Here is a 21,878-nt window from a genome sequence, read left to right on the forward strand (position 1 = left end):
GCAAGTTTGGGATTTCAGTAAGTGACAAACACTGTGTTTTCATTTTAAGAACCATCAACTTTGCTTTTTACTGAATAAAAGTGTGCATTTCTGTCTTATGTTTTAAACTTGAAATCATCATTTACTTCTTTTCATTTTCTGCCTCTTCTGGTTTGACCCTAGCCTCTGACTCATTTTTTACAAATGATCACTTTTAATAAAAAGCTGGGCCAGTATCACGTAACACTGACTTAAGATGATTCTGCTCACTTTGACCCAAGTCTGATGATCTGTGCTAAGTGAGCCACACACTAGAAAGCGACTACAGCAGGTGGTGGGGCGGGGAGGAGGAGAGGGAGTAAACTGTGAATTTCAGGGTCCTGCCTTGTGAATTACCTAAGATACAATGGATTCCCGGTAAGGTAATGGCCGTGTTTTTCATCACTGCACTTTGGAGTACTGTAGGATTTGTCTTTCTACAACAAAGCCAAAGGCACCAAGGTGGGCGCCCCGTAGGCAGGGCCCCCGCTGGGCTCTCTGCCCTTCCAGCACGCAAGGGCATAGCAGACACAAGAGAAAAGGTGACTTCTCTTTTCCACCTTCCCTTTACCACATGCCACTCTAACCTGCTTTGCCCTCCCAGGAAGGGCAGCCTGTCACACGACTTCCGTAGATGTCCTCGCCCCCACTCAACACCCTGTCACAGGCTGCCCAGAGGGGAGAATGAATCTGGAGTGCTATCAACAACTTTCAATTCACCAACTATTTATTGAGCACCTGCTGTGTGCCTGATGCCACAGTGCACTCCGACAGCACCAGCGTGAAGGAGACACTCACTTTTATTATGAGGTGGTTACAACCAGGGAAGTCTGTTTTTCATCACTTTACAATAGCGTTCTCCTCCATAATGCTTTGCAAACTGGGGTTTGCCCCAGTGTGTCTGGAGCCACAGATTAGAGTGGCAGTTGCTTTCTAACGTTTCCATTTGCCTTGATTTTATGAAATCAAGATTTTTCTAATTTGTGCTTTAAGCTTTAGGAATATGGGTGGATGCCTCTCACAGGTAAAGTGTGCATTAGATGGGTGGTGTCCTTTTTTCCTGAGATAGATTGAGCTACATCCTAGAATTAAGGAAATAGAGGAACTTGAAATGTTATTTTTAACGTCAAAATATTTCCATTACTTGCACAACATATCAGTTTAAGTAACTTTTACTAAGAATAAACACATGTAAGACTTCAAAGAAGTCTCTCCCTTGTGGAGGGAGTTTTGGGCTCTACCTCCAGAGTCCTTGGACTTGGCCTTTAAGCTCCTCTGTCATGAGGGCACTCCAGGGGAAACTGAGAAGCCCTGGTTTTGATGATACAGCATTTGTAAATGCTGAAGTGAGAACAGAAAAATGTCTGAAGGATGAACACATGTTGAGCTTCGCACTCAGGATCTGGACCTGAAAACAATGAGACACGCATGCTTTTGCATGAGCTCATTCATTTTCATGCTAGAAACATCCCCCCAAGGAAAGCTGGTCTGTCCTTTCCTGCTACGCTGTTGTGTCTGTCTCCTGGCCCTTGCCACAGCCTTCGTGACCAGCACGATCTTTGGGCCCCGCCTCTTCTCACTGTCCTGTCTGGCCACCTGGCCAGCCCTGTGCCTTTCTCGCCAAGTGGAGCTGGTGTTCTGTGGACCATTGTTTTGTGGGGCCACACTGCTGACCCCATTGCTGCCCTACAGGACACTCATCAACAGCTGTGAGAGGCTTCCCACCCCGGTCCATTTACAAGCAAGGCCTGGAAAGACTTCTTGGAGCATCAGTTCAGAGGTCCCACTACCAGCCAAACAATACACGATTATTCAAAGGCTCCAATTCATTTTCCTCTGCTCCTCCCACACCGTTACCCTTGAGAGAAAACTAATTTGCAGAAAAATAGCCCCTGCCAGCTAACGTCTCCTGCTAGATGTATGATGACCCCGAACTCTTGTCTTTGTGAGTACTTACTCTCATAGTAAATGCACAAGAATTCTGAAAAGCCGTCTTAAAAATCTCCCCCTCGCCACCACACCCCCTCCCACCCCTGGTCTGGGATATGCTTTCTTTCCCTTTTATTCTTTTTCACATGTGTGCTGAAATTGGCACTTTCTCTTTTCAGCTCACTCCCTTCTTGGTATTAATGCAAGCAGCAGTGGAGAGGCGTGCGCAATTTTTCCAGTCCTTGCACTTGGCGAACCCAGGGGTGATGGATTAAATGTACCAGGCTCTACCTTACGTATCACTATTTAAGTGAAGTGGCTGGGCTGTGCCGGCTGGTGATGCATGGAGTCATCCAGTGTGCCCCCTGCGAGCACGGGAGCAGGGCTGCCTCTCCTGTTGTCTGAGTAAATAATAGAGCTAATGGCATTCGGTGCAAATGAGACGCCTATAGAACGCACGGGCTTGTGGGGCTCTTTCTTATTTTTCTTTGTCAAGAAGCCTTCTCTCTCTCTCCTCTCTAGAGCTTCACCAGTGTGGCCTGCCTTGGTAACCTGGGGGAGGAGGGAAGGTCTCCTGGAGTTCAGGATTTTGTAACTAATATTGAACACCAGGGAGAATGGATGCCAAGGTCAGGTTAAGAATAAAGAAAATTGATTTGGAGGTCAGGGTCACCATGTGAAAGCCCTGAATGCTGCCAAAATATTTTCATTATCTCTGTTTTTGTTACGGAAAAGACCAGGCCCTGTGTGAGGATGCTAAGAGGTGGGAGGCCAGGCTGGAGAGAGGGAGTCTGAGAGAAATGAGGGAATTAGAGCTCCAGGGTTTAGTGGCTTTGCATCCTTGAGTTCTCTGCCTGGAGTTTGTCTCGCTCGTGTAAGTATGTGGATGGACAAACATTGATAATGAGGGTTTTCCCCACAGAACTGGGCCATTCTAAACTCTCTCTCTCTCTCCCCCCTGGTGCAGGGAAGCTGGAGACAAATTCCTCTGGTTCTATTTGCAGGAGTAAGCTATTTCACGCACGACTGTGATTCTACTTTTCGCTCATGTCTACAACATATCTGCAACACAGGGCTGTATATTTTAACAAAATCCTGTTATTATTGGAGCTCTGACCCGATTTTGTTTCTATATTCTGAAGTAGAAAAGACTCCAGTGGCATGAAATTAGCAACACATTCTGCTAGTGTGTTAATTGTGTGAGAGTTTTTGGCAGGAGAATCTTCTAGCACAACACAGAATTTATTTTTTATTTAAATTTGGTAGTGATTTCATATTTGTTTGAAGAAGAGGCACCATGGCTTAAACCACTTGGGACTTACTATATGTTCAGGAAAAGAAAAAAAAAATCTGCTTAATGCAGTAGTGCAGAAGGAATTATGTATTTTTTTTTTATTTTACTTAGCAGGGAAGCTGCTATCATTGATTTCTAATTTGTTATGAGAAATTGGCATTCCCAGGCAGTGGTTTGGGACGTCCTTGGGTCCCAGTGCAGTATCCAAATGCTGTTGTATCTGGCCAGTAGCAGATTAGCTGCTTCGATAAAGGCAAACACACATGAAAACAAAGTCAAAAATCTCCCAGGCCACAGAGGCTGTTTTTCTCCAATAGACACTCTTTCTGAATCCCTCCTGCCACTCAAGGGGACACTCTAGGAAATGACTGCCCCATAAACATGTGGATGGGGGAGCAATTCCCAGAAAGGGGAAGGACAGACAGACAAGCCAACAGATGTGTTGCACTAAAAGAGGATAGACCCCTGCCCTTATCTTGGGGGTGAGGGCAGGAGGAGGAGGCAACTTGGAAAAGGGAAAAAAATAAAATAACATTTATTGAATATTTGTAATCTACGAGCTACTGTACTGGTTGGCATATGCCATCTCGTTTCCCTGGCCATACACTAGACAGGTGATTGCTCACCCAGAAGTTGGCAGCACTCTGCTCCGTTTCCCTCTTTGTTCCTGGCCTCTTGCCCATCTCCTCACTCTGCACTTCCCTCCTTGCCCACCACCAAGCTTTCCGAGATGCTCTGAGCTGCCCTGGCTGACTGTCAGCTCTTCCCTGTTCTTCACTGCGTAGCTCAGGCCAGCAATCCAAAGCAGGACAAACAAGGGCTCTTTTCCCTGGTACCACTGTTTCGGTGACAAGTACTTTTCCATAATAATAAGCGATAAATCTGACTTGTAGCAGAAAGACACAGACTAGAACTCCAATCCCAGCTCTCCCTCCAGGTGCCCTTAGGAAGATGACTTATTCCCTGGGCCTGAGTGTCTGCATCCCTAAGAGACGGCCACACTTCAGGCTAGGATTACACAAAGTGATGGATGCAGAGCACTCAGCCCCAGACTGGCTCATGTCCCCATTAGGTCCCTTTCCTTCCTGACCCCACTGTTATCACCTCGATATCTACTGAACCCACATTAGGGGCCAGGCACCACGCCAAGTTAGGTATGAGCAGAGATGTCCCTGGAGCTATCACGGAGTTCACACGAAACCTCATTTCATCCTCACATATCCTGGAACAGACTGTATGACTGTCTTCCTTCTACAAATAGGAAATCTGAGGTTTAAACAAGGAAACCACACTAGGCAGAAAAGACTCAGGATTTCACCTTGATTTGTCTGATTCCCAAAATTCTTTCTTTAATTCAGTGGTTCTCAACCCTGGCTATCTGGGGAGCTGCTAAAACATTGATACCAAGACCCCTACTCCAAACAAATAAAACGGGGTGAAGGTGAGGTTGGAAATCTGTTGCCTTGAAAAGTTATAGGAAGGGACCTCCTTGGTGGTCCAGGGGTTAAGAATATGCCTTATGCAGGGGATATGGGTTCCATCTCTGGTTGGGGAACTAAGATCCCACATGCTGTGAGGCAACTAAGCCAGTGAGCCACGATGAGAGAGTCTGTGCACCACAACAAAAGATCCCGTATGCCAAAATGAAAACCGGACACAACCAAACAAATAAATAAAAATTTTTGAAGTTTCAGGAAGGATCTAATTTGATACTCAGTAAATAATTAAATCAAGGTCTTAATTATGCTTCCCTGCCTGTGCTACCTACCCACATGCCCATGTCCTGCCTAGTCCATGCCCACAAACTAGGGCTTCTTAACAGAGAAATTTCAAATACTAGCTGTTCAAAAATAATAGACAAGTATTCACCATTTATGAAAGATTTGCTTTGGGCTGGGAACTTTCTGTTACCTTTGATTCTTCTGGTAACCATGTAGAAATGAAATGTAGTCAAGTTTCCCTGGTTTAAACAACTTACTGCCTGGTACAAATAAGCTCTCAGTGAACAGTACTGTTAACATCATCATCATCATTTTTATCATCTCTTGAGTCCCCACAGCAGCCTCCAGACCAGTCGACTCCACCTGCTAAACATCTAGGGATCTGTTCCCTTCTCACCACCCTCCCTCCATCCCTGAACCTGATTAACCAGCTCACCTGGGCAGCTGTGACAGGCTTCTAACACTTCCCTGTGTCCAACCTCATCCTCCTCTGATCCATTTTCTACAAAGCAGCAAGGGTGATCTTTTTAAAACACAAATACTTAGCCTTCCTTGAAAATAGTGATAATTATCTGGTCACCGTGTGAGATTCAGTAAGTTAAGCCCTTTATAAAAGCACCCAGTGGAGGGGCAGAAGGAAAGTGAAGTGAAAGTCAGTCATGTCTAACTCTTTGCAACCCTGTGGACTATACAGTCCATGGAATTCTCCAGGCCAGAATACTGGAGTGGGTAGCCATTCCCTTCTCCAGGGGCTCTTCCTAACCCAGGGATCAAACCCAGGTCTCCCACATTGCAGGCGGATTCTTTACCAGCTGAGCCAGCAGGCAGGCCCAAGAACACTGGAGTGGGTAGCCTATCCATCCCTTCTCCAGGGGATCTTCCCGACCCAGGAATGGAACTGGGGTCTCCTGCATTGTAGGCAGATTCTTTACCAACTGGGTTATCAGGGAAACCCAGTGGAGGGGCAGATGGGCTAAATCTTTTCCCTGCTCTGTCTGCCAAGTCGGCTGGACTAGGAGACTGCGCTGGCCCTGAGGACAGGATGCTTTCTAGTGACTCATGGGCCTGGAGTGAGTGAGTGAGTGAGTGAGTGTGAGGCGGTGGGGCAGGGCTTGGTTTAGGGAAAGGGATGTGTGCTTTTCTAATTCACACAAAAAGTTTTGTAGTAGTAGTAGCAACTGCCCTGAAATTGAACCTACCTCATTGAGTTATTATGCTAGATAAATGTAGAAATTTAAATAAAAAGGAGGCTCCCTAGGGGAGTTGAATTTGAACCCAGACTGTCAGTCTCTAAAGCACCTATCCTAACCCCTGCTGTTTTCCCTGGAATACAGAGAAGTGATGCTCTCAGGGGGATTCTACAGATAGAAAATTCTTTGGGCTAGCCAACTGGGAGAAGCTTCACAGGAGTGGGAGGTGTGGTCTCTTCCATCAGGGCCAAATTAGGCCAACACAAGCCAACCAGCTTGTTCCCCTTGCTGATCTAGTTAAGGCCCCAGTTCCTTTGACCTTCAAAACAATGTAAAACTAAGGAATTCCCTGCTGATCCAATGTTTAGGACTCCACACTTCCACTGCAGGGGCCCTGGGTTTGATCTCTGGTCTTGGGAACTAGGATCCCATAAGCCATGCTGTGCTGCCAGAATAAATAAAAATAAAGTAACTTTACTAAAGGGGTCATGTAAATATAGCTTTTAAAAAATGTAAAACTTTTGACGATTCAAATGACAAAGGAAAGGGTTATGCTTGGTACCTGACCTCTGTTTCAAGCAGATTCATTGCAGGCTACTTATGTGATAGGTGGGATAGAGATAAAGAAAATGAGATTTTTATGTGATGATCTATCACTCGCCTTCCCTATCAGATCGCTGTCTTTGCTGACCCTCAGATTGAATGCTTGACACAGCAATTTAGAAGGAGAAGATCTCTTAGAAATAATCTACTCCAGTGGTTGGCATCCCAGGACACCTTGAAGGATGGAGTCTTCACATGACCTCTCAGTATTTCTAAACTTACGTGTGTGTCAAGGTAGCAGAGAGTCATGAAAACATTATTTCTTTGCCTTTGATTAGAACTTTAAAAACTGAATATGTGAAAACTTCGGACATCTCCTGCTAGGTTCTGGCCAGCAGCTATGTGTCTTTAATTGATAAAAATGAAAATAAAATGACAATGGCCCCCAGCACACTCAGAGTCCATGCAAGAGTTCTGATTCCCAGAGCAGGGTTTAGTTCCATCATGCCATCCCATCATTTTCCTGATATTTAAGTCAAAGACAAATCCTGTTTCAAACAAACGCATCCTGTGATAAATAGTTTCAAATCACACAGCTTGAACTTCATTCTAATAATTTTTTGTTCAAATTTCATTGTAAAGAAAACTTAACCTACATTAAGCTAAATTTAAAACCAGATCAGTTGCCATCAATAGAAATACTATAAACACCAAGCTGTGATGGAATTCCAGCTCATGGTGGTTGCCTACCAGAGCTCAGAAGCCCAGCCTTTTCACTCTGTTAAGAGGCAAGCAGGAAAGAGTGTGATTAGGAGGTGCTGGAGAGGTGTTGAAGGAAAACCAACTCCAAACTGTGCCTTTCTCTAGACTTACTCAGAATATAGAAAGGCAATACGAAAAGGAAATAATTTTCTCACAAAAATTATCTCATATTCCTGCCCCCTTTAACTCACAGGAGAAATACTACCCACAGAGGTTGTGAAAGAAGTTAGACATGGATCCTCCATCCCACCCACTATCCTCACCTCCCCATTTTGACCAAGGAGCCACCTCATTCTCCTCTTGGATTTCTCCTCCTTCATTTCCACTTCTTCTTTTTCATAGTTTACTGATCCTTTATTCCCTTTGCTCCCTGATTCCAGACCCTGCCTCTGCATTACTGGTTCTCGAGCTGTGTGTTCCCTGCTGGATGGTGGGTTGAGCGGCGGGGGGCGAGGATTACTTTGAATCTTAGAGGAAAAGAGTTGATAAAGGTGATGGGGATAGGTAGAGCCACTGCTCTTAACCAGGTCCTATTCCTGTTCAATAATCCAGGCTTGTTTAGTCTTTAGTTCTTCCCATTCTGCACTGCGCTGTGGGAATGCAACTAAGCCTAAATGCTAATCCTGACCCCAACAAAGCCCTCTGCCCCTTCCTCCCCTTCCCCTCCTTCCTGTCTTCCTGCTTCTCCATAATAAGCAGGTTGCTCCAGTTTCACTCTTGATAGCTTTTGCTCGGTCCTGCCTTCCTAAGGCATTCGTAAACTGTAATAATACTTTGTCATTCAGGATGTAGGTTAGTGAGGTTATTTAACTGTCCAACATTTTATCCTGTTCACCACCTTACCTTGGTGAATTCTGGAAACTTAATCATCCAAAGCCAACCAGAATGTGACTATAGAAACCAGCTTACCTGTTACCTGAATCTTCTCAATTAGTTCCTCCTAGTCCATGTCCCTTGTTTGTTTATGCTGCAGACCCCTGATTACCTAAAATTCCTTTACCCAGAACCTCAGTTATCTGCAGTGAGGGTGTGTTACTGAGTGTTTTATTTACTTTGAACACTGTCTGGCTCATCTGAACCCCTGCTTGTCTGATTTAATTTAGTGCTTGCCTAGGTTCTTCAGATCATCGGGGCTTTGGGGATCCGTACACCATTTTCTCATTGTTTAACTTCTGCAGCAGAATAACTTCAATTTCAGTCTTACTTTCTATGGTGGAAACACATGCCATGTTATCTGAATCCTACAGTTGTTCCACTATCTTTTTTCCTGCCTATTTTTAAAAACCCACATTAAAAAATAAAGAATTGGACTTTTTAAGCTCCTTTGGTATTCTGAGGCAGGGTTGCCAAAGGGAAATAATGCTGCTTTGCATTTAGAGACCTGTTTCTTGGCTTGGCTCTACAGTTGACTGTGTAACTGAAAACAAGCCCCCTGGGCTTCCCTGGTGGCTCAGTGGTAAAGAATCCACCGTCAACGCAGGAGACACGGCTTCAATTCCTGGTCCGGGAAGATCCCACATGCTGTGGAGCAAATAAGCCCATGCACTACAACTATTGACGCTGTGCTCTAGAGCCCAGGAACCGCAACTGCTGAAGCCCACTTGTCCTAAAGCCTAAGAAGCCACTGTAATGAGAAGGCCACGCGCTGCAACAAAGAATGGCCTGCACTCACCGCAACTAGAAAAAAGACTGCATAGCAATGAAGATCCAGCACAGCTAAAAATAAATAAATAAAATTATAAGCACAAAATAAGGCCCCTAAGACCTTACATATTTCCATTTCTCAATCAACCTGTTGGGGATAATAGTACCCAGGCTTCCTTGTTACCTGATGTTCTGTAGATAATAGAGTGTAGCTATAGAAAAATTCAGAGGGGTAATATCCTTTTCATAACTCACAATTAATTAATAAGTAATCTAGAGCATGTGTGTCCTTCATAATTATTTTTGTAATATCTCATATTTGGCAAAGATTAAGATTGAAAAGTATTAATGGAAAACTGGCATTGGACTGAGGTTTTTGCTGGACAATATGGAAATGTTGATTCCCATAAAATGAGCACCCTCACTCTCTGTGAACACTTCCCGTAATAGAAAGAAAGAGCACTACTTCTAGAAGTTTTCATTACTGAACATTCAGTTAGACATTTCTATCTTGAATTAGGCAAAAAATATCCCACTGAAGAATATCATTCAGCCATAAAAAAGGACAAATACCATTTTCAGCAACATAGATTGTCATACTGAGTGAAGTAAGTCAGAGAAGAGACAAATATCATATGATACCGCTTATATGTGGAATCTAAAAAAAGGTACAAATGAACTTATTTACAAAACAGAAATAGAGTCAGTATAGAAAAGAGATAATTAACAAGGACCTACTGTATAGCATAAGGAACCCAATACTCTGTAATGACTTATATGGGAAAAGAATCTAAAGAGTGAAAAAAAAAATATATATATATATATATATCTGATTCATTTTGCTGTACACCTGAAACTAACATAACATTGTAATTCAACTATACTCCAAAAAAAACTTTTTGTTAAATTCCATTAGGATATTTTCACCTGCTTTTCCTACTACAATTCAAAATACCAATCATTTACCAAGTATCTACTATATGCAAAGTCATATCGGTCATTTAGGTTTACAGAGATAAATCCAGCTTGGTTTCTGCACTCAAGATCTTTGCAAATGCTCTACAAATGAAGAGTCAAATGCAGTTTTGAATATTTTAAAGACAGACACACTCTAGTTCTGGCTAAGCTGAAATTATAGAGACTAGACTTAACCCTCCTTCATGGAACCAAAACAAAACAAAACAAAATCCATACAACAACAGTTTTTAAGACTCTGAATATTAGGTAACAAAACAACAGTGATTTCCAAGAGATAGGAAGCAAATAATTGTTCCTATAAAATAAACCCTACAAAAGCTTATTACCTGGAGAGAGGTTTCAGGCTGTGGTGCAGGGAAGGGGAATCCAAGCAGAGGAATCCAGTGGACTCTCTGAAAGAAGTAGACAAAACAACCAGAGTTTGCAAGACAGACTATCCAATGAGAGACAGCTGCACAGAGTGAGAACAAGAGACATCTACAGAGCATCCTCTTTGATATTCCACAGAGTATACTGATCAAGGAATGCATGTGAGGAAGCTGCCCAGTGAGGAAGGTACCACCCCCAAAATTAGAGGGTGCAGGACCATGAATATTGCCTCTTCCCACCAACCAGACTGGAAAGCCTCACAATTCATGGGGCGCTGGGTAGGACACTCAGAAGGCTCTTTTCTCAGTAATGAAAAATAATTCACCCTAGACTAAACACAGTTCTGGTTCCACCTAACAAATCTTAAAAACAAGACCCAGAAGGAGAAAACCGTTTACAAGCAATTTAACTGCATCCCAGAACAAAGCTCAAGAGTATTTATAGGAATACAAAAATAGCCAGTAACAAAGGAAAATTCACAAAGTGTGGCAGCCAGTTAAAAATGACCTGTTACGCAACAGAGCAAGAAAATATGACCAATGCTAGGGAGAAATAACAGCCAATCAAAACCAGTCCAGAACTGACACAGATGTGACAATTAACAGACAAGGACATTCAAACAAGTATGAAGACTGTATTACAGGTGGTCAACCAGTGAAGTACAAATACGAAAGATATTTAAAAGATCCACATTGAACTCTAGTGATGAAAACTACAATTTCTGAGATAAAAATTACACTGAATGGATTTAACCACAAATTAGATATCACAGGGTAAAACCTTTAAGGAATTTTAAGAAATAGCAGTAGACACTATGCCCAGTTAAACACACCAAGGAAAAAAGAATTAAAAAAAACCAGAGACTCACTGATCTTTGGAACAATTTAAAGCAGCCCAATATTCATGTAATTGAGGTCTACAGATAAAGTAAATACGATTAAAATAAAACTGAAGCCCAAGTATGGGACACATAAAACTAAAACAAGGAATATTATAAACAAATTGTTCAAACTAATAAACAGAGTAAAACCAAAAATCAGAGGAAGGCCAACAAAAGGATGACAGCAGTATCTCACCAGAAACAATGCAACCGAAGGGAGCTAGAGTAATAGCTTTAAACATGAAAACTTGTCAACCTAGAATTCTATACCCAGTGAAAACACCTTCCAGAAGTTAAGACAAAATATAAAGACTAGTTAGACATACAAAAGAAGACAGAATCTGTCACTGGCAGATCCATGTTATCAGTTCTAAAGGAAGCTCTTCAGGCAGAAGGAAAAAGATACCAGATGAAAATCTGGATCTCCACACAGAACTGGAAGTGGTTATAACATAGATAAGCATATAAGATTTTAAAAACTTGGTTAAATCTCTTTAAAAGATAGTTGACTATTTAAACAACAAAACAAAGTAAAGTAAGGTTATAATATATATAAAGGAAATGTATGTCAAAAATAGCACCAAGCCTTAAGGGGAGAAATAGATGTGTTTCACTGTTAGGTTCCTAAGCTCTATGTGAAGTATAGTATAACAGAACAATGAGTTTTAGCTAATAAGACAATAAAAGAGTTCAAAGGGAATCATAAAAAATAGTCAACCTAAAAAATAGAGGAAATAGAGAACAAGTAACAGATGGGGGAAAAAATAGATCTTTTCATCCACTCAGGACACAAAGAAAAAACTACATCACTCCTTCCAGAGTAAACAGCCTCCCCTTATGTGGAAATGCTGCCAAAGCCTTATCTGAGGCAAGTACTCCAGGAGAAGGTGCTTTACCTCCTCAGGATCTGACCTTGTCCTCCTGTTATTACCAATAAGCAGAGTCAGGTCTCAGCACAGCCCTATTCAGGAAACGCAATGTGTTCTCCTTATATACCAACAGACTTGCAAGACCTGGCAAATATGTGCTGGCAGAAACCAGCAAAATACACATGGAAGTGCATCTTGCGAGGATTGGCAAGGGAGACTTGCCTATAAATACGGGTGGTAAGAATTCATTGATACGGGAGCCTGCTTTCTTGACTTAGGATTTAACGTCCTGGCAAAAACACCAGAATCTAGTCATAACACACTGCTGGCATGACTCTGAAGATTGGATACATCAATAGATCACAGTGAATAAGGCATAGTTGCTAGAATGACGTTGGTGGACTATCCAGGAAGGGCCAAGGGAGGATAGAAATGTTAAATTGGATTTATTAGTGAGAGCAGAGTACTCTCCACCTCTCTATATTCCCCAGGAGGTCCTAGAAGACATCCCATTGACTAAAGCAATAAGAAATACACTGATGAAGAGAACACTGGCATCTTTTGAGGAATTCCATGGTAACTTTTCCTATGAACTGGAGTTAATAGGAGGAGATGCTGCCAGGGGTCTAGGCTCCTTATCATCAACCAAGATAACAGGATTCTGGAATGTCAGAGGCCAGGTGGCAATTCTTAAGTGAAAGTAGGATATGTGACTACTACACAAGCAGCAATGCTGGAAGGTGCTTTGGTCCTCAGGCATCTAAGGTAGTGGCTAAAAAGCCAGAGTGTTCCCAGTGATGAGACAGATGAGCAGCCAACTAGAGTGGTGCTTGACGTATACAACTGGGTTTTAAAACCTGAGAGCTAACCCAAACACACTTCAAAGTAGACTAAATACGTCCATAGATCCATCTTTGGTTATCTCCCCATTCCCCAAATGCATGATTTGGATTGATAAACAAAGGAGCTGGCATAATCCTCTCCTTGGTCCCTGACCTACAGAGTAAGAGCCATTAGGATAGGAAGGGCTAAGTGGACACAATCCAACCACATGAAAACTATCCAACCCCAACCCCACCAGCCTGGAGAGTAAACCCAAGTCAACACTTCATCCTGAAGAGAATCGGTGTCACCATCAAAGACAAAGTATTACTATAAAGGGATGATGTTCTCTATCATATCCCTGTGTAATTCATCTGTATGGGTCTTGAAAAAGTAAACTGTCAGATCATGGTGGATGATAGTGGACTACCACAAAACTAACGGAGTGGTAGCCCCAATAGCTCCTTACTGCAAAATTCAGACCTAAATTGAAGAAAGTACAGCAAACCACTAGATCATTCAGGTATGACCGAAATCAAATCCCTCGTGATTATACAGCAGAAGTGACAAATAGATTTAAGGGATTAGACCTGATAGACAGAGTGCCTGAAGAACTATGGATGGAGGTTCATAACATTGTACAGGGGGCAGTGATCAAAAGCATCCCCAGGAAGAAGAAATGCAAAAAGGTGAAATGGTTGTCTGAGGAGGCCTCACAAATAGCTGAGAAAAGAAGAGAAGTGAAGGCAAGGGAGAAAAAGAAAGATATAACCATCTGAATGCAGAGTTCCAAAGAATAGCAAGGAGAGATAAGAAAGCCTTCCTCAGTGATCAGTGCAAAGAAATAGAGGAAAACAATAGAATGGGAAAGACTAGAGATCTCTTCAAGAAAATCAGAGATACTAAGAGAATATATCATGCAAAGATGGGCTTAATAAAGAACAGAAACAGTAGGGACCTAATGGAAGCAGAAGATATTAAGAAGAGGTGGCAAGAATACACAGAAGAACTATACAAATAAGATCTCAAAGATCCAGATAACCACGATGGTGTGATCACACTCACCTAGAGCCAGATATCCTGGAGTGCAAAGTCAAGTGGGCCTTAGGAAGCATCACTTTGAACAAAGCTAGTGGAGGTGATGGAATACCATTTGAGCTATTTCAAGTCCTAAAAGATGACACCGTGAGAGTGCTGCACTCAATATGCCAGGGTGATGGAATACCAGTTGAGCTATTTCAGATCCTAAAAGATGATGCTGTGAAAGTGCTGCACAAATTTGGAAAACTCAGCAATGGCCACAGGACTGGAAAATGTCAGTTTTCATTCCAATCCCAGAGAAAGGCAGTGCCAAAGAATATTCAAACTACTGCACAATTGCACTCATTTCACATGCTAGCAAAGTAATGCTCAAAATTGTCCAAGCTAGGCTTCAATTGGAGAAGGCAATGGCAACCCACTCCAGTACTCTTGCCTGGAAAATCCCATGGATGGAGGAGCCTGGTAGGCTGCAGTCCATGGGGTTGCTAAGAGTTGAACACGACTGAGAGACTTCACTTTCACTTTTCACTTTCATGTATTGGAGAAGGAAATGGCAAACCACTTCAGTGTTCTTGCCTGGAGAATCCCAGGGACGGGGGAGCCTGGTGGGCTGCCGTCTATGGGGTCGCACAGAGTCAGACACGACTGAAGCGACTTAGCAGCAGCAGCAGCAAGCTTCAATAGTACATGAACCAAGAACTTCCAGATGTTCAAGCTGGATTTAGAAAAGGCAGAGGAACCAGAGAGCAAATTGTCAACATCCGCTGGATCATAGAAAAAGCAAGAGAATTCCAGAAAATAACATCTACTTCTGCTTCATTGACTACACAAAAGCCTTTGACTGTGTGGATCACAACAAACTGTGGAAAATTCTTAAAGAGATGAGAATAGCAGACCACCTTACCTGCCTCCTGAGAAATCTGTATGCAGGTCAAGAAGCAACAGTTAGAAATGGACATGAAACAATGGACTGGTTCCAAACTGGAAAAGAGTACATTAAGGCTATATATTTTCACCCTGCTTATTTAACTTATATGCAGAGTACATCATGTGAAATGCTGGGCTGGATGAAGCACAAGCTGGAATCAAGATTGCAGGGAGGAATATCAATAACCTCAGATATGCAGAAGACACCACCCTTATGGCAGAAAGAACTAAAGAGCCTCTTGATGAAAGTGAAAGTGGAGAGTGAAAAAGTTGGCTTAAAACTCAACATTCAAAAAACAAAGATCATGGTATCTGATCCCATCACTTCATGACAAATAGATGGGGAAAGAATGGAAACAGTAACAGACTTAATTTTTGGAGGCTCCAAAATCACTGTAGATGGTGACTGCAGCCATGAAATTAAAAGATGCTTGCTCCTTAGAAGGAAAGCTATGACAAACCTAGACAACATATTAAAAAGCAGAGACATTACTTTGCCAACAAAGTTCTGTATAGTCAAAGCTATGGTTTCTCCAGTAGTCATGTGTGGATGTGAGTTGGACCATAAAGAAAGCTGAGTGCCAAAGAATTGATGCTTTTGAACTGTGGTGTTGGAGAAGACTCTTAAAATTTCCTTGGACTGAAAGGAGTCAAACCAGTCCATCCTAAAGGAAATCAGCCCTGAATATTCATTGGAAGGACTGATGCTGAAGCTGAAGCTCTAATATTTTGAGCACCTGATTTGAAGAGCCGACTCACTGGAAAAGACCCTGATGCTGGGAAAGATTAAAAGCAGGAGAAGGGGACAACAGAGGATAAGATAGTTGGATGGCATCACTGACTTTATGGACATGAGTTTGAGCGATTTCCTGGAGTTGATGATGGACAAGGAAGCCTGGTGTGCTGCAGTCCATGGGGTTGCAAAGAGTCAGACACGACTGAGCAACCGAACTGAACTGAGTCCCAATCATCTCAGTTACTCAGCTAGATGTGATATTCTACCAAAACAGGTCAACACAGCCTCTGGCCCTCTGTATGTTGCTATTGATCTGTTGAGTATGTGCTTTTCATCTCCTTGTCAATAAACAGGATCAAGACTAGGCCTTCTTTAAGTGGGAAGGACATCAGTACACATTCATAGTCTTGCTTAAGGCTATATGAAGCCTCTTACACAGTGTTGCAGAACAGTCTTCAGTGACCTTTTAATTGCCTCTGCTGCACCATAAGCATGTTGGAACACTGTGTTGATGCCATCACACAAATTTAACCTGGTAAACAGAAATAGCAAGTTGTGTGTCAGAGAAATGAAACCCTGTGAACATTACACAGACCCCTGATCAGTGACATTTCTATGAGTCCAATGATCTGGGGATGCTACAACTTTTTGAGGTAAAAGACAAGATGTTAGATCTTATACCTTGCCTAGTTTTCTTTTGCTGCATAACAAACCACCCCACAACTTAGAGATATAAAAGAACCCCCTGTCACTGTGCTCACAGATTCCATGGGTCAGGAATTTGGGCAGGACACACCAAGAAAGTCTTGTCCCTACTTCTTCCAGCTTTTCTAAATTGGGGTTCCATGACTGGATTAAGTCCCAATGCCCAGAGGCATCCATTTGTATGTATGTAATGAACTGATTTCTCTCCTGTGTATCTAGAATTGTACTAGCTTTGTGCCATATTTGGGAGAACTCAGAGAACAGTCACTCAAACCATTTCTCTCTTCTGTGGCTCAGACGAGGGAACTCAGTTGGAAAGCTGGCTAAAGCCTTAGGTGGGGAAACTGAAATGGCAGAAAGTGACTGACTCAAAGTGGACTGGAATCTTCTGAAATCATCTTCACCTATTTCTTGTTTCTAGGCTAGATGACTTGAAGCCTACTAGGCTCAGTGAGGACTGTCAATTGGAACACCAACACATGGCCTCATCATTTGGCTTGGACTTCTTCATAGTATGATAGCTTCAGGGTAATTGAAAGAAGAAGTGTCTTGATACACAGAAGAAGCTCCATGGCCTTTTATGACTCAGCCTCAGAAGTCAAGGAGGTAGGAAAATGTGGAGAAAGTCATGTAGAGTACTAGGCACATAGCAGCCAGATGTTTGGTTCATATCCAGGCCCATCAGAGCACATCCCCTGCAGGGGCAGCACTAAACCACTGGGTGAACAGGACGGCCTGTGGATGTCAGCTAGCCTCTCCCCCTAGCTGCTCCAGGACTTGCATGACACAGGAGACATGGGGCAGGGATAGAGGGTCAGCCAGCATGGCCCCAACCACCTGAGTGATGTCTCACCAAGACCAGTCTAGCAACTGCTGTACTGAATGAATTCCTGTCACGGAGAGAAAACTCCATCTGCATAGGCATCCCTAAAGGAGGCCAGCCAGTCACTTGCTAGTAGGTTGCTTTCCACCAGACATTCTTTTATCCTCGAAGCACTGACTTAGTACCAGAAAGAGATAGGGTTAGCCTTCGTTGACACAGTGCCTCGGCCAGCACCACCATGGACTTAACCATCCCGACATATGTACACACCTGGATGTCGGAGGAGTCAACACCCCAGGGGCAATCCTTGACGGATTGGTCCTAAGAGCCAGAAAATGATTCTCTCTTTCATTCCTTGAGAAGATGGTCTTCCAAGGTCCAAGCTGGATGGAGCTCCATTTGACCACACTAGGGACCAGGTTGATGAAGCACCTTGTACTGGCTTACCTCCCATCTTTTTTGATGGCTCTTAATCTCTTGTTCCTGGTACCTGTGTTTCCCAAATAAACCACATACATCACCCTTCTTTCTCAGGTCCTGCTTTCTGAGGGAACCCAGGCTAAGATGCTCTCCCAGACCTATTCACAAAACACACTTTTTCAGTGAAATGAGAGGTCCATGTACTATAATTCAAGGAATCTCCACTCACATGAGCACCAAGGTGTCTTTTGGTTTGCTTGTTTGCTTATTTGCTTATTTTTAGGTTAAAACAAGAGTTTGGAAAACACAAAAAAAGCAGGTTCCTGCTTAGCTGTTGCAGACTCTATTCATGAACGTGATGCCCATCACACTGGTCTTCAGGCAGGCTGTGCAGGTGGTGCTCGGCACAGGGGCTTGGCTAAGGAGTGGGTGGGGCTTCATTCACACAAGCAGAGTCCTAGCACAGGCTGCATCTGCCCAGAGGAAGGAGCGTGTGCATGTGTGCTTAATCACCCAGGCACGTCTGACTCTTTGCCACCCTATGGACTGTACTCCTCCAGGCTTCTCTGTCCATGGAATTCTCCAGGCAAGAATACTGGAGTGGGTAGCCATTCCCTTCTCCAGGAGACCTTCCCAACACAGGGACTGAGCCTGGGTCTCCTGCATTGCAGGCCTCCCTGGTGGCTCAGCTGGTAGAGAATCCGCCTGCAATGCGGGAGACCTAGGTTTGATCCCTGGGTTGAAAAGATCCCCTGGAGAAGGGAATGGCTACCCACTCCAGTATTCTTGGCCTGGAGAATTTCATGGACAGAAGAACCTGTCGGGCTACAGTCCATGGGGTAGCAAAGAGTCGGACATGACTGAGAGACTAAGCATAGCACAGCGCTCCTGCATTGCAGGTGGATTCTTTACCATCTGAGCCATCAGGGAAGCCCAAGGAAGGAGTTTCCTAATTCCAGAAAGGGACAGTCAGCTCACTGAGCCATGGGCCTGAGAAGTGCTTCCATACAAAGAGGGCACATTTTCTTCTTTTGTCTTTTAGTTCATACTTCTTTATTATTAGAAACTCTTGAATATCTTTTGGAGTGTTCACTGGTCATAGCATATCATCTATAATTTGCCTATTTGTATTTGACCAATTTTTAAAAATTAATTTTTATTGGAGTATAGCTATTTTAAAATGTTGTGGAACTGGAGGAATCAACCTACCTGACTTCAGGCTCTACTACAAAGCCACAGTTATCAAGACAGTATGGTACTGGCACAAAGACAGAAATATAGATCAATGGAACAAAATAGAAAGCCCAGAGATAAATCCATGCACCTATGGACACCTTATCTGTGACAAAGGAAGCAAGAATATACAATGGATTAAAGACAATCTCTTTAACAAGTGGTGCTGGGAAATCTGGTCAACCACTTGTAAAAGAATGAAACTAGAACACTTTTTAACACCATACACAAAAATAAACTCAAAATGGATTAAAGATCTCAACGTAAGACCAGAAACTATAAAACTCCTAGAGGAGAACATAGGCAAAACACTCTCTGACATACATCACAGCAGGATCCTCTATGACCCACCTCCCAGAATATTGGAAATAAAAGCAAAAATAAACAAATGGGACCTAATTAACCTTAAAAGCTTCTGCACATCAAAGGAAACTATTAGCAAGGTGAAAAGACAGCCTTCAGAATGGGAGAAAATAATAGCAAATGAAGCAACTGACAAACAGCTAATCTCAAAAATATACAAGCAACTCCTACAGCTCAACTCCAAAAAAATAAATGACCCAATCAAAAAATGGGCCAAAGAACGAAATAGACATTTCTCCAAAGAAGACATACAGATGGCTAACAAACACATGAAAAGATGCTCAACATCACTCATTATCAGAGAAATGCAAATCAAAACCACTGTGAGGTACCATTTCACACCAGTCAGAATGGCTGCGATCCAAAAGTCTACAAATAATAAATGCTGGAGAGGGTGTGGAGAAAAGGGAACCCTCTTACACTGTTGGTGGGAATGCAAACTAGTACAGCCACTATGGAGAACAGTGTGGAGATTCCTTAAAAAACTGGAAATAGAACTGCCTTATGATCCAGCAATCCCACTGCTGGGCATACACACTGAGAAAACCAGAAGGGAAAGAGACACGTGTACCCCAATGTTCATCGCAGCATTGTTTATAATAGCCAGGACATGGAAGCAACCTAGATGTCCATCAGCAGATGAATGGATAAAGAAAGCAGTGGTACATATACACAATGGAGTATTACTCAGCCATTAAAAAGAATACATTTGAATCAGTTCTAATGAGGTGGATGAAACTGGAGCCTATTATACAGAGTGAAGTAAGCCAGAAGGAAAAACACCAATACAGTATAATAACGCATATATATGTAATTTAGAAAGATGGTAACAATAACCCTGTGTACGAGACAGCAAAAGAGACACTGATGTATAGAACAGTCTTATGGACTCTATGGGAGAGGGAGAGGGTGGGAAGATTTGGGAGAATGGCATTGAAACATGTAAAATATCATGTATGAAACGAGATGCCAGTCCAGGTTCGATGCACGATACTGGATGCTTGGGGCTAGTGCACTGGGACCACCCAGAGGGATGGTATGGGGAGGGAGGAGGGAGGAGGGTTCAGGATGGGGAACACATGTATACCTGTGGCGGATTCATTTTGATATTTGGCAAAACTAATACAATTATGTAAAGTTTAAAAATAAAATAAAATTTTTAAAAAAAATGACACCAGAATTGAACTTCAGAAAAGTCAAAAAAAAAAAAATATTGTGTTGGTTTCTGCCATATAGCAAAGTGAATCAGCTAAATGTATACATATATCCCCTCTTTTTCGGATTTCCTTCCCACCCAGGTCACCATAGAACACTGAGTTCCCTGTGCTATATAGTAGGTTCTCATCAGTTATCCATTTTATACATTGTAGTGTATATATGTTAATTCCAATTTCCCAATAAGGAGGGCACATTTTCTAATCATCAGAAAATCATCCTATGAACCAGCAAAAAATAGCATTCACCCTACTCCCACTTCTGCTACTCAGCTCTTGATGGCCCCATGTTGGGTTCAAAGCTAAGCACATTTTCTTAATTAATTTAATGACTCAGAACACAGCTCAGCACATATTTTAAAGTTTTCAGGTCCAGAAGCTTGAGAAAAAAATATTTTTGTAGTTGGAAGGAATTTTAGAGATCATCTAAGGCTAGGTCAACCCCTACATTTCACAGATGAGGAAACTGAGTCCAGATCTGCTTTTACATCACCTTCTCCTCCCACCAGCCTGGATGCCAGGGTCTAGCCAGTGTGCTGCTACGTAGCATTAGTGACTTAGCTCAGACTCAAGTAAAGAACTGCTGTCATTGACTAAATAATCCCTTTCCTGAAAGTAACTTTGTGAAGATAAGTGAGAAAACAAAGCAGCAATCAACACTGTGCAAACTTAAATACACATTTTTCTCTTGCGCATGATGTTTTTGGAGGAATTGCCTTTTTTTTTTTTTTTTTTAATAAACACTAGGCAATCTCCTTTGACTTTGGTTACTAGGCATCTGTAAAATTGAGGACATATTATTGCATTCATATTATTTCATTGTACCTTGCATGCCAGGCCATAAGAAAGAAAAAAAAAAGAATAAAAGAAAAAGAGATTTGCTGAATAGCCATTTGATTGTGTTTTCAACAAGCTACGGACATTACATTGGGGCCTTTTGACTTGCTGGTGGCACAGCTTTGAGCATGTTCTGTTGTAGTTTGTAACTGATCACATTCCACTGTAAAATGAAAGATGAGTCTGACAAAAAAATCTAATTATAAAGCCACTATTCAAGAGGAAGCCAAGAGAGAGATGCAGGTAAGCTAGTTTCAAAGACATGAAATAGAGTAGGAAAGACTGCTGCGGCCCAGGCTTAAAGAATTTGTGAATTCCAGTGTGAGCTCTGTCAGTTACCTCAACATTTGTGTTGACTTGACTTCATGACCTCGGCCAGGTGATTGCCCCTGACCTTTCTCTGGCTAATAGAAAAAACCAATGATGGCGATGTGCTGGGCAACCCCAGGCTCTTCTTTGTCCCAGAGCAGGCAGCTGAGCTGGAGCACACACTTGCCATGGCTTGCCAGGGTGTAGGAATTGGAAAATTGAGGACTCATAGGCTGACCTGAGCCCCTCAG

General features: G+C 42.6%; 2 long non-coding RNA genes across 3 annotated transcripts in view; one reads left to right on the plus strand and one right to left on the minus strand.

Annotated features, from left to right (window-relative positions):
• Window positions 1-10,897, minus strand: part of LOC133233535 (uncharacterized) — a 166,871-nt gene extending 155,974 nt beyond the window's left edge. Inside the window, exon 1 of one of the 2 annotated variants that reach the window (XR_009731745.1) lies at window positions 10,406-10,894. This is a non-coding gene — a long non-coding RNA (uncharacterized LOC133233535). Of the gene's footprint in view, window positions 1-10,405 lie in introns of both variants that reach the window. The other variant, XR_009731746.1, reaches the window with a different exon arrangement.
• The window catches only part of LOC133233536 (uncharacterized), a 71,510-nt gene extending 53,742 nt beyond the window's left edge, over window positions 1-17,768 (plus strand). Inside the window, exon 3 of the long non-coding RNA XR_009731747.1 lies at window positions 16,850-17,768. This is a non-coding gene — a long non-coding RNA (uncharacterized LOC133233536). The remainder of the gene's footprint in view (window positions 1-16,849) is intronic.
• Window positions 17,769-21,878: the final 4,110 nt, after the last annotated feature.

This window comes from Bos javanicus, chromosome 20, assembly GCF_032452875.1.
Source record: "Bos javanicus breed banteng chromosome 20, ARS-OSU_banteng_1.0, whole genome shotgun sequence".
NCBI lineage: Eukaryota > Metazoa > Chordata > Mammalia > Artiodactyla > Bovidae > Bos > Bos javanicus.